Below are 13,348 nucleotides of genomic sequence, written 5' to 3'. Positions count from 1 at the left end.
TAATCAAAACTTAGTATTACGGACTTTTGAAAAATGGCTTTTTGGCCACAAAAAGGTATCATTCAGCCTATACTGCAATGGCTTGAACCTTTTTTCCAATTCCTGCCAACGATATATTTGCTAGATTTTTACAAATAGTCCACCTTTTTTCGCTCTGTGTAGGAGCAGCATTTGGCGGGGAAAAACTTTATCACCAGAGCGCTAGATACGCGTCCTAGAGCCGGGGGAAAGTGCGTCCAGAACGAGTCCTTCTCCTCCCAGGACCACCGACCCACATAACCCCCCAGCCCCCTTAATTGTTCTTCTTTTTTTTAGGATCCCTACACTATGACGTGGCTGGGTAACAATCCGGCAATCCAACAAACGAACAAACAAACAAATACATGGCATAACACGATAATAATAAAAATACAAACATTTGCCATTGCGTGTCCCTCAATGACGTAACCCCCCCTGAAAACACACAGAAAGACAAAGACAAGTAGAGGGTGAGCAGGGTTTGCGGGGGGTGGTTGGAGTTGGGGGTTGGGGCTTCATGGCGCCCCAAAGTGGATGGACAGGGTGGGGCAGTGAAACCACATCCAAGTGGGTGGGCATATTGCCGGTACGAAGAGCGCTAGTTGCTGGCTGAAAATTTACATTTTTCTATGTGCGCACAGTGCGGTACAGTAGTGTAAGGCAAATAACTTGTAACTCAAAAGGGTATTTATTGAACTAAAGTTATATTTGAAATTAAATCAACTCAAGGAGTGCAATAAATGCATTAATTGGAAGGCTAATAGCAAAATCTTATATGTAAGATTATAGGCAGTAACTGATGGGCAGAGCTTACCATTACTTTGTCGTGCTGCCTTACACCACCGCAACGCACTGTACTTACACACATCCCATTGGCGGCTGTTGGCTTTTCCAGTTGTTGCCATGCCCGTTAATTGCCCGGCCAATGGCCGCATCAGTTTTTACGGCCCTCTGGAGGACCGTGAGGTGTTAACTTCGGGAGCGAGACATCTGCGGATTCTCGCCGATCCATGGGCCAGTTCATTAAAGACGACTCTCCGGATCGCTGGTGGTTTGTTGTGCACCGTACACAGTGGGTGTGTGTTTATCCATTCGGATGGAAATGGGCAATTTATCAAAATCCCAAGCAAATCCAAATAATTTTCAGCTGCAATTAGACGAACTAAACTTTTATGATTCAGACGCTTCCATGTTTGTTTTTACTTCTGTTTGTTTGTTATGAAATTTCACAAACCCCAACCGAACCCCATCCTAATTTAGCCGCAGCCCAAGTGAAAATGAAAATTGAAATGGAAATGGGAATGGGAATATTTCTGCTCAGTTTATATGTCCAAGTTGAGTGCAGTGAAAGAAAACAAGCGGCAAAGAAAACTCTTTGCCATCAATCAAATTTAGTTCTTTTTCGTTTCGTTTTTGCGTATTTTTGTTTTTTTTTTTTTGTTGAACACAGTTTTCCATTTCCATTTCCGTTTTTCCAGTCGACTCGATTGCGTCAGAGACAGTTGGGGGAACTTAATTTTAAAGTTCCTAGAAGTTGCTAATCCTCAAGCACCCCCTCCTCCCTCTATCTTCCTTGCCTCGTCTTCTTGCCCCAAGATTCGGCGATATAAAGGAAAAAGAGAAAAAAGCTTTGGAAGGAGCAGCAGAAGAAGACATTGCCGAGTTGTCGTAAGCGCTGACTAATCAGCGTCATTATCAAAAAAGCCACAAAAGCAGCAGCACAAAATATACAAGAACATGGAGGGTTTTGCTCGGGATAATACACGCGGCAACATTTTGTGATTATCATTGCGCGGCGAAAGTGCTTTTTAATGTCGCCGAGCATTTTAAATAATTAGCTGATGCCGTGGCGGCATCCAGCTTCTCCGTCCCTCCTAAATGCTCCATTTGTAATTAGCTTTGCAAGGGGGATTGTGTAGGAACTTCCAACTGTCTTGGCTCCGCGGCGAAACCGACAAATAAAAGAGTTATTTCGCCAAGGATCCGCCTGCAGCGAGGTGACAATCCTGGCGGGGCTAAGAGGCAACCATCTAGACGAACAGTAGCTACAGATAGTCCAGGTGGAGCGATAAGAGCCGCCCACATGGCGTATACGCAATGTTGCGCCCTTCCGCCAATGCCAGTTACTCTCTCTTGTTTTCCACATCCTGCGGTGGCCAAATTAATTTACGGCGGCTCTGGATCGAGGCCTAAGCACCGAGTAAAAATGGGGAATGAGGAGCGCACCCCTCGACAAAAAAAAAAAAAAAACATGAAATAATAATAAATAAATTCATTAACATAAAACACGAAGAACAACTTCGTGGGGGGGGGCAGGGGTGTAAGAGGGGGTGGAAATTGAGGGGTGTCGAGCAGGAATGCGTGACGGCAGACGGAAGCCAGGACTCGCTCGTTACCTGCCTGGAGATTATCATCAGCGGATTGTTATTGTTTCGGGGATTTTCATTGTGTGCGTCCCGCTTACTGTTTTTCCCTCCAGTTTTTCCTGCTTTTTTTCCAACTTTTTTTGATGGTTAGCATCGTTAGCGGCTCCCCCGAACCTGCGAGGACCATTCATTTGCATAATTTTTTATGCCACAAGGGGTGTCGAGTGGCAGTTGTCCCCACTCAAGGGTTTCATCGATGGCGGCAATGTTATCAAATATATATGTACATAGGTATGCCCCATTTTTGTTGTGTGTGCATGTGTGTGTGTGCGAAGGGTTAAAACACTTTTATGCCTCATCAACGCATTTTTACGCCCAATGCGCGCCGTCAACTTTTATTAATTGAGTTTTGTATGAAGTGACAAGGGAAAATGGGTTGAGTGCTAGCACTAGTGTAAAAAACCAGCGGACAACGAAGCTTATGAGATGATAAAGCAGAAATAAAGGTTAGTGAAACGCAGAAAAACTTCTGTGAAAGTAACTAATAAAAAAGGGACTCTAAGTAGATTAAAATAAATGAACTGTACAAAAAACTGGCTAATTTAAGTGGAATTTATTTACATACCTGCTACATATATTCGAATAAATATAGCTAGCTGGAATACTTGGTCACTTAGGAACGCTTGACTGTGCTCAAATATTCGGCAGCTCAGAGGTCCATTGGGGAAACCAAGTCATTCCCAGCTGATTGAGTTGAGTGGGTGCCGGTTGGCCATAAATCAATGGAAGCCACTAAATCATTAGCCATAAATGGCCGCAGACCCGCATCATCAAAAAGTTTCAATTGGCCGAGAATTTTGGAATACTCGTAAGCCATGGCCAAGAGTGATTTCGTGTGCGTTGAGCATAAAACCTTAACACTTTCCTTGATTGGTCCCGGCAATGGAACACCAGTCGAGCCGCAGCACAGTGGTTCCACCCATAGGCCAAAAATAAAAACATTAAAGTCCAAATTTTGACTTTAAGTGTATCATTACTTTCTCATAATTAGTCTAGCTATTCAAATTTATTCATGTTTTTGTCTTGACAGCATGATATCAATCGAATGTTTCCGCGTATGATAAAAAACCTTATAAATCGACAATACTCTGCAATTGAAGGCAGATAATAAATAACGGTATTTAGTATATTTGAAAAAAAGTATATGTACGACGTTCTGTGTTTTGCTATCTTTCGTTGAAGCTTTCGTTATGCCCATTTCCACTTAATTTAATAATATTTTTTGTATATTGTTTATTAACATTTTAAAATTAATAAAACGTTTAGTTTAAGTGCCGACAGGTGCCCAGGTGTTATATATGCGAAGCAACTCCAACTCCAAGTTATTTATTTGTATGCTTACAAAGAGAAGTTTGAACCTTTTGAACAGACTTCTATTGAGCTCTGATCCATTTATCACTGGTCAAATCTTTGAGCGGTCCGGTACTTGGTCCCGTCCTCGGTCCCGTACTCGGTCCCGTACTGGTCCCCATACACTGGGAACCACTGTGCGCAGGCAGGGTCATGTTATGTACATAAATATATACACATTCTATATGTATATGTGTTATATTTAATATGTACGTGCATAGGGTCCATTGGCTCACACTCCAAATGCGGAAGTGGACAGCCATAAAATATGTGGCAAGAACCGCAGAAACTTTAACCATCACAAACTCCCTGCCGCAAAGGACGACGACTGCTTATCAATTGCCCATGAAAGTATGCTACGAAATTCCTGCTCGCTCCTGTGCACTCTTGCGTGTGCGTTAGTGTGTGTGTGAGAGATTTGCGATAGCGAGCTGAATTCATAAACAATATTCTACATGAATTGTTGCACCCTTCGACCCAGCCCCCCACCACTTTTCCTCCTGCCTGCCTCAATCGCCCTCTGAACGGCCTTTGCCTTTGTTTTGGATTTTGTAACTTCAGTTCGGGTAGCTTGAATAACATGATTAACTTGATGGCGAAACGAATCCCGGCAAGTGGCCAGTGAATCTCTGACCAGCCTGTTGTAAGAAAGAACTGAATTAAAACCTCCTGAAAAAGTTCTTCAAAAGGTTTTTAAAGATTGTCAACCGTATTAAGATATTGATAAGTATCTTTTATATAAAGTTATTATTTTTCTTAGTATATATCCTCTAGAAATCATGTGCAACACACCATTCCCAACAAAATAACTCACTTTGAGATGGTCTAAATATGTGTTTAGACATAAGTAGGCAAACTATACATGTGGTATATTTATGGGCTGCAATAAACAGGTCACGTGACAGCATAAGTGGAAACTACAGATGAGTACGATTGCAGCGGCCTATTGCCGGAGTGTCAAGTGACATGACCACGCGGGAGGCCTCAAACATAGATTTAAGAATAAAACTCAGCTGCATTTACCAACGCAGACTGCGCCGTCTTACAAGCGCTGCATTATATAATTAGATGATAAGAACCTATGTAAGAATGAATAAAAGGTGATGCCCTCGCAGCAGCGAGTCAGTTAGATTCAAACACCCGAATTGAACTCAATAAGTGTACGCACAAGTGTATAGTGTGTACATTTTGGTCCTTCGAGCCGAATTCTGTTGTTTCCCCCACCAGTGGTAAAAACACAGATAAAAACACGCGCTTCAAAGTAAAAAGAGCAAGGTTATTCGAGTGATTCTGTTGTTTCCCCCACCAGTGGTAAGAAACACACAATAAAAGACCACGACTTAAAGTACTAGGACTATAAGGTGAAACATTGTGTTATTGCTTTTTCTTGGCTGATCAATCAGCTGTGAGTCGAGGCACAGCTAGGTCAACTGGGCGACCAATCAAAAAATCCTCCAACGGATCACGCCAAAGAATACAAGCAGAAAGCGTAAAAAAGTCACAGTGATTGTTTTCCCAACATGTTGTCGGAAAGATCTGTGAAATTGATGCAAGAGCAAGGAGAGCTGCAGAAGAAAATACTGCAAGCCATCAAGGAAAAGGCATCTATATCAGCAATAGATGTATTGGTAGTCCGATTTACTACCAATAACAATGCGCTGGTAAAATTGGGAGTTGGCGATCATCAATATTTTAATGATAAAATATTTTTGAAAACTATATATGCTATCAAGGCCTACAAGGAGTCACTATTAAAGGTAGAGACACTTGAAGAAATAAATATACTAAGCGGATCAAAATTATCTGATACCGCATCAGCTCGGAGCGCCAGTCCAGTTGATAATCTGGTTCAACTGGTGGATAGAAGAGCGGACAGGGTGAGGCAACAAATGAGCCTAATCTACGAAACCCGAGATAGTTCAAGTGAGATTGAACTAGTCAAGCAGCTGGCAATGATGAAAAGTCATTGGTCCAACGTGACGGACACACTGAAACTGCTTGAAAACAAGTATGACAGAACTGCCTTTGATCAAGATGAGGCCGACATTCTGCAATCTGAAGTGCCCGCACTAGAGATGGTACTTCAAATGAAGTTGGAACAGTTTAAAAGTTCCCATAAATATACCATATGTATAGTTTGCCTACTTATGTCTAAAGACATATTTAGACAGAGATACCTCGACACGGAATTTAAGATCAGCTGGAATTTTTTTGCGGCTCCGCTATATGTTTTCTTTTTGCCCTTGCAGCGATTTCCATATTTTCCCCCTGCGAAAGGCATCCTCCTGGAGACTTTTCCAGCCCGCAGTTCCTTGGGTTCCTCAGTTTTTTTGGTGTCTCCCCAGCTGGAGGCAACCTGGTCGGGAGCGAATTCCGGCCAGACACCTCCGTGGATCCCCCGGTTGCTCAAGCTCTCAGTTTCGCTGCGAGTAGCTTCGGTTTTTTCCCATTTCCCTGCTTTTCATTTCTCCACTTCCCTTATTGCCCCATCCCTGGACCCCAAACCCACATTATGTAGCAGCACTAATGGCGCTTTATTATTGGCAAAGTTGCCTGGCCCCAGTTAACAGCATGTGGACATAGGGGTACGTGGAGGGGGAGCTAGGATGTTGGTGGGTTTTGGGCAAATCGGGGGATATATATGTAGGAGCAGCAGTAAGTAAACGAGGGAAGGAAGCAAAGCTGAGCAATGGATGCTTTTGGTTGAGCGGAAGCCAATTTATATGGAAATAGATGCGCGGCACATTTTCAATGCGGATTTTTCCTATCCCTGCCCGACTTCCCTATTCTTTCTGCTCCTCCCCCCTCCTGTGAACCTCAAAAACTCCCTGGAGAATGTTGGACTAGCGGGGAGGTGGAGACAAAAATCGATGCCCCCGGGAATGAGTATAAAAATGAGAATCTCAATCGTTGTGCCCGACACTGAGACTGAAGATTACTTTGGACCCGCAGTCCCAATCTTCGCCCCTCGAATCGCCAATTTTACGGACCTTCCTTTCTTTTCTTTAGCGCCTATGACCCGCCCAATTTCGGACCACGCCCACATCCATTGTTTGGGCCGGCATCATATTCGAACAAATTACGTGGCAAAAGGTCGTGCTGCCATGGGTCAAGTTCTTAAGCGGTAAAACGGTCAAATGTTCCAAGCCTATTCAATGGCGCAAATGTCTAAAAATAGAAATAGAAAAGCGTCGGAAAAGCGGCCAAAAACAAATGAAGTCTCGAAAAAGTAATGATGCGAGCTCAAGCCAAAGAGAGAAATACTCTGTCGGGGTTTTGAAAGCCATACTTATCGTATTGAAAAATTCCTTATTTTAATCGCAAGCAGATCAAAAGATCTATATCACATAAAAACGAATTGATCACATATAAAATATTAATAAGGTACATATTTTAGGTAGCTTAAACTTTTTTTTTTAAATAATATGAAAATATTTAAATAATATTATAGTAATAAAAGCTTCAAATAGCTTAGCAGCAACATGTGATTTTCTAAATTATATTCCAAATAATTCTAAATAATTCCAATAATCTACATACGTATTACGATTATCTTACAAATTACTAGCTTATATCAGTCTATTATCAGATTATTATAATTTAACAAAAAAAAACTTATAATATTATGTTGTAATTAACTTTGACCTTTAGTTAGCGACATATGCTCGGTGAAAGGTGACCACAAGAATAGGGGAAAACCGAATTACCGAGCGTACGTGCGTAGATTGCCTCAAGTTAAAGGCTGCACCTACTCGCTATCGGTGAGCCCACCAAATTGGGTTTTCTTTGGCCAGCAAATCGCAAAGGCAGCAAATTTTCCACTTTCCACTACTCTCACCCACTCTCTCGGCCGACTCTGGCTTTCTATTGATCAAATCAATTACACAATCATATGCCAAGCCAGCGGCACGCCTTGCCAACCGATATCCCGTATCCCATCGCCATGCCCCCCAATCGGATGGGGGAATCCCCCATGCTGCCAGCCAAACCAAGCACCCACCACCCGCAGAGCGGCACTTGCCACCGTTCCTCCATGCCATTCTGACACTTGCCACACGACTTTCAATCATCAACCGCGCCAACAATTACCCACACACGGACCACGCCCACGACTATCGACGGCCCAAATGCCGCCCCCAAGGAACGCATTTAGCCAAAGCAAATGAAGGTTAAGCCGGAAGAGAAAGAGCCAGGGCCGAAGGATATGGATGGGGCATGTTGGACGCGAAACTCCCACTTAATGGGTACTGATACCTAGGTATATCAACCGATAGATCTCCATATGCAGATATATTGCTTACTATAAATTGGCCAAACTTACGTATTAAGTAACATTTAGTTTGGAAACATTACTCATACTATTCTAACTATTAAGCTGTGCAAAAATAAATACATATATCTTCTCTTAATTAAGTTGTGATATTAACAAAATAATTAGTTAGATGATATTTAATGTCATATATGATATTACACAAAGGTTTATTGTAGTAAAAAATAACTGAGAAAGTTAATCCAAATTAATCTAATACATATTTTTAAATTAAATTAATATTTTATTGATCTGAAACTCACACCATTTCAAATCGAAGGCATTTGCAACCCTGGACTTCGCCCACGAAAAACAGCAAGGTATTTGCTTTACTCAATTTTTGTCAAATTTTTAGCGTTGTTTTTCTGTTTTTAGTGGGTTGTGGAGATAAAAGTGTGTGTGTTTGTGTATATGTGTGTGTAATAGAGTGAGGGGAGGGGGGCTATGGAATACCCAAGGGGCGACTGGCGTGGGTGCGAACATTTTAAATGAATTTTACGCTTGATTTTGGTTTCAATTTCGATTCCGTGAGCTGTCGCCGCTCGACTCAGGTGCATTTTCATTATACCCGTTGCTCTTTGAATGACAGGGTATACTCGATTCGCTGAAAAGTATGTAACAGGTGCATTTACATTACTGTCTGAACATCGAGATCTTGGGATCCATTTATGTATATTGGAAGTTCAGGTTTATTTAGTGAACTGTAATTACCGCTAGGTGGCGCTCTTTAACAATCATCCGATTAACGGGTATCTGATAGTCGAGGAACTCGACTGCAGTGCGTCCTCTTGTTTTCGTTTCCGTTTTCGTTTTGGTAGGGAGGGTGAAAAGTGTTAGGGGCTGCCCGTTCGGTTTGGATAGAGACGAATGTAGAAATGAGAGAACGAATTCAATGGGCCAACGAAAAGTTGCAGCAAATAAAAGTTGCAAGTGTTTGCCAGCAGGAAGAGGAAGGAACAGTGCCCATGGAAGCTGGATGGAAGCAAAGTCAGGTAGTCAGGAACTAAATCTGTGACAAGCACATGGGTGGCGATGGCTCCATGGGGGAATGGGGGCTCCAGTCCAGTGCTTTAGTGTCGAAGGGGAGAAATACTCGGTCGGTTGGAGGCAAGTTTAAATTGAGTGACATTTTGCCGCAATTGACTGTGCCGAAAGTTTTTTGACTCCCCCGCGCCCCTCCATTTCTCAATTTTCCCCACGATTGTTGGCCAAACTGGACTGGGACCATCCATCATGGCCACAATTTGTACGGAGCATTGGATGGCGCAGATAAGGTTGGCTAGCTGGAATGGAAAACCCTGTTGCATGTCCCAACTGTCACACGGGCGAATGTTGCACATTAGGTCCGTTGGATGGAGGCGGATGATGGTGTTGCTTCCAAACTAGATATCAATTACACAACCTTCCAGGCGAAATTCAGAATCCATGTGCCCCCACTAGCTTAGCAAAGTTCTCTGGAAACAAGCGCCAAACTATATTTGGGTTCACAAGCTGGACAGATTATTTGTAGGACAGCAGGATTGGAACTACAGACTTTTGATCAAATTTCGTGGGATATGAGGAACTCTTGAGTTTTGAAAATAGTAAAATGTATTATTTGCTTTAAGGTCAACTTTTGTGCTTTCCCAGTCAATCCTACCTAATATTTCTAGATCCCAGGCTATATGTGAGCGAAATTGACCTTCACATATTCCAAAAGAATTGTAGATTTGGAAGCGAGCTTGGGGGATTTTTCAGCTGTCGAATACGCATTTTTCGGGGATTCAAATTTCCACTTACTTGGCTTGTGTCCGTTTGTCCGTATGTCTGTATGTCCGTTTGTCCGTATGTTTTTGGGTGTCCGTAGTCGCGTTTTTGTCCGTGACGCGGCTTGCACTTTTGCTGCTCCATTTCCTTTCGGTTTTTTTTTTTTTTTTTGCCATAGTCCCCAGCATTTATTGATTGGTTTTTTTGGGGGTTTTCTTGGGTCTAGTTCGGTTCGGTTCAGTACTGTTTGGTTTGGTTTGGTATGGCTTAGTTGGGTTCGCATTGGTTTCGATTCGGTTTCCTTGGATGTCCTTGACTTTTGCCTGGCTCGCACTTTGCGAACACTTTTTGGCAGCCTCATTGTCATCGACCCCCCGCTTTTCCCGCCTTGTTATTGTTGGCTGACCAAGTTGTGTGAGAGTTTGAAAATAGTTTGCTTTCTTGTGCCTTATTCTTGTTTATGTTTTCTGTATTATTATTTTTGTATTTTTTTTTACACGTTTTGGCCGAGTGACTTCTCTTTGTGTGTCTGTCAGGGAAGGTGGGGGGAATGGTCGTCAGCTTTAAGGCAATTTTTCGACTTTGTTTCGCCTGCAGTAAACATTTCAAGTTGTTGTTTTTGATTGTTTGAGGGCCAAATTCGCCTTTAAACGGCGAACGGGGGCGTGTGCCTTGTCTATTTTGGAAACTCTTGTCGAATTGTTCTGGGAAAATATCAGCCGAGATCGGGCGAACTAAAATGCCAGTCGCACAGTCTGTGGTCAAAGTCATCGCTCCATGGGCAGCCAAAAACTGAGCATGAACAAGTACGTCTTCTGGCTATAATTGCCCATACAATAAACACTGCTGTGCAACTCTTCCCTTTTAATGGCGAGTCAAAGTACTTTGATCATTTTCTTTATTGCTCTAAGAGCTTTTTTATTACTTGGTTACATTCGCTTTTTTTACTGCAAAAAAAGGCAATTTATAAACTTTATTTCCTTAGTTTACGCAACTTGTCACGGTCAAATAAAAATGATCTGATTTCCATAGAAAATTTCATATAAAATGAAGTACAAGAATTAGTTTCTTAGCAGACTCTTAAAAAGAAGGGTTGCTGGAAATGTAAACGTTTTTCCAGAAAAATTAGAATTACAAAAGTCTTTCAAAGATTAAAAAAAGGGGTAATATCTTAACAAAACTCACGTAAAAAATAATAATAATAAAAAATAATATTTAAAAATACATCAAAAGCTTTCTACAATTTAATGTTGCACTCCGTAGTCCACAGAAGCCAAGTATATCTTTCACTGCATACTTTTAGACACCTTTGAAGATAAAGTATCTACCACCAAGCAGATACTGTTGCCCAACACTGTATCTCGTACACTTTGTGAGCTCTGACTTGCAACTTTTTCCCCATTTCGCTGCCCTTCTGCCCGCTTTTTTGGCTCTTTTGCTGTTTTATATTCTCAAAGACATATGCCGCTGCTGCAGGACTCTCAGATAAATTTTTCCTTGGTTTCGGTTTGCGTTCTTTTCACTCGCTTTTCCTTTTTCTGCGCTATATGCGGTAACTTTATGAATACACATATGTACATATACATATGTACATATATACCGACGTACATTTATGCATGGTTCTGCCCCTGCGAGTTTTGTATTAAAAATTATCAAAAATAGCGAGCTAGAAACGAAAAGTTTTTGCCAAAGTTGACCCGGGTCACACGTGTGCTGTAGGTTTTGCCCTTTGACCCACCGCCCTGCTGTTTTCCCTTTATTGTTATTTATTTCATTACGCATTTTTGGTCGCTTTTGTGTGCAAGATTTGGCTCTCTCCCTTTCCCTTTGCTAATTATTGAGCTCATTTCGCTGGCTTTCTATATGCACACGTGCGCGCGATTGCGTCTGTGTGTGTGTATGTCTCTCTGTGTGTGTGTTGTCTCTGTGTGTGTGTGAGGGTGTGGGATAGTCCCTAAAAGTATGCTGTGTAAATGGGAGACGGCTGTCTCATAAATCTGCCCGCGCATGTGGACAAATGTCCAACCAATTCGCACACAACAAATTCATTTGCCACCCAAAGGGGCGGTGGGGCGCGTGTTGGGGCGTGGCCATGCCGCAGGCATCATTTGTATTGCATAATTACTTATTTACACACACACACAGAGGGAGAGCAAAGGAATTAATAAAATCGGTGGGCGTTCTGCGAACCTCTTTCGACCGCAAGGCAATTCTGAGAAATCAATTGATTACAGGACGAAACTGTTGAGTAAAGTTCACAGCAAACATTTTATTCTCAAAAATGATGTGCTGAAAATCGTTAATATAATACAATGCCATGAAATTTGATGTGTTTTAATATCGAATATCGAATACAGTTTTTTATCTGTCTGCTTTCTGGAAATATCATAACTTCAAGAATTTTGAAAGGTGTCTAAAAGTATGCCATACAAAATAGCATTTCCGCATTGATTGTACCGTTTTAAATTCGCCGCATGCTTTTCTTTGAGCATCTAAGTGACTTTAGGTGCGATTTGGTTTCCGTACCATACCTTTTAAGTGCCGTGGGGAAAAAAGGAGCAGGATGAAGCCGTCGGGTCAACAGTTTCCCAACGACAGTGCGTGGGTTGGCCACAAAAAGTGGGCAAAACTCATCGGTGGCCGGGGGCGGGGGGTCAGAGGTTAGAGCAAGGCGACAGCCCCAAGTTAATTGCTTAATAGTCGAGACATCAATAAATCAAAGAAAAATGCGCGTAAGCATAAAGCAAAAAGCGGCGTCGACAACAAAGAGAAATGGCTGTTTGGGGGGCGGCTGGGGACGAGGTGTTTTGCGGCTGCCTGCGCAAATGCAAACAGACTGATTGATGGCGGCAAGTGATTTATTTATGTTAATGCGAAGGACTCGCGGGGGGAGGTAAGGCATGGTGAGGCGACATGGCACCAAAGCCAACGAGTGCTGACAGGACCCTCAAAGGAGCATAGGGATCTACGAAAATATCACTTTCATATTCACAACTTTCCTGGATACTCCATTTTATCCATCGAATTGGTCGCACATCATTTCTAAGTTCTATATAATCTCTTTGTAAAGATACCAACAGATCATAAACAAATAAATAAACTCATACAAAATTAGAACCATTCCTATACTCGATATTATAAATCAAAACTATAAAAATCTTAGGAACTTGTAATCAAAAAAGATACAAATTCAAGCCGAATATCTTAATTGTAAATATAGTAAGCTCATACCAAATATAGCCATTCTTACCTTCGCCATTGTACATGAAAATCACCAAAATCTTTGAAAAAGTTAAGCTTTCCGATCTGAATTTTTAAGATGTTCGATTGACGATAACCAAAAGCGATAAAAATGAAATCCCTATACAAAACAAGGCCATTATCAAACTTTTACGCCAGTTTGCTAATTGCTTAGCTGCAACATTTTTTTTTTAAACCTGTTTCAGTTATTCGATAGACGATAAGCAAAATCGATGAGGTTGCCAGCTCGCAGATGGGA

The sequence above is a fragment of the Drosophila sechellia genome, chromosome X (assembly GCF_004382195.2).
Source record: "Drosophila sechellia strain sech25 chromosome X, ASM438219v1, whole genome shotgun sequence".
Classification (NCBI taxonomy): domain Eukaryota; kingdom Metazoa; phylum Arthropoda; class Insecta; order Diptera; family Drosophilidae; genus Drosophila; species Drosophila sechellia.
Note: the sequence above shows the minus strand (reverse complement) of the source record.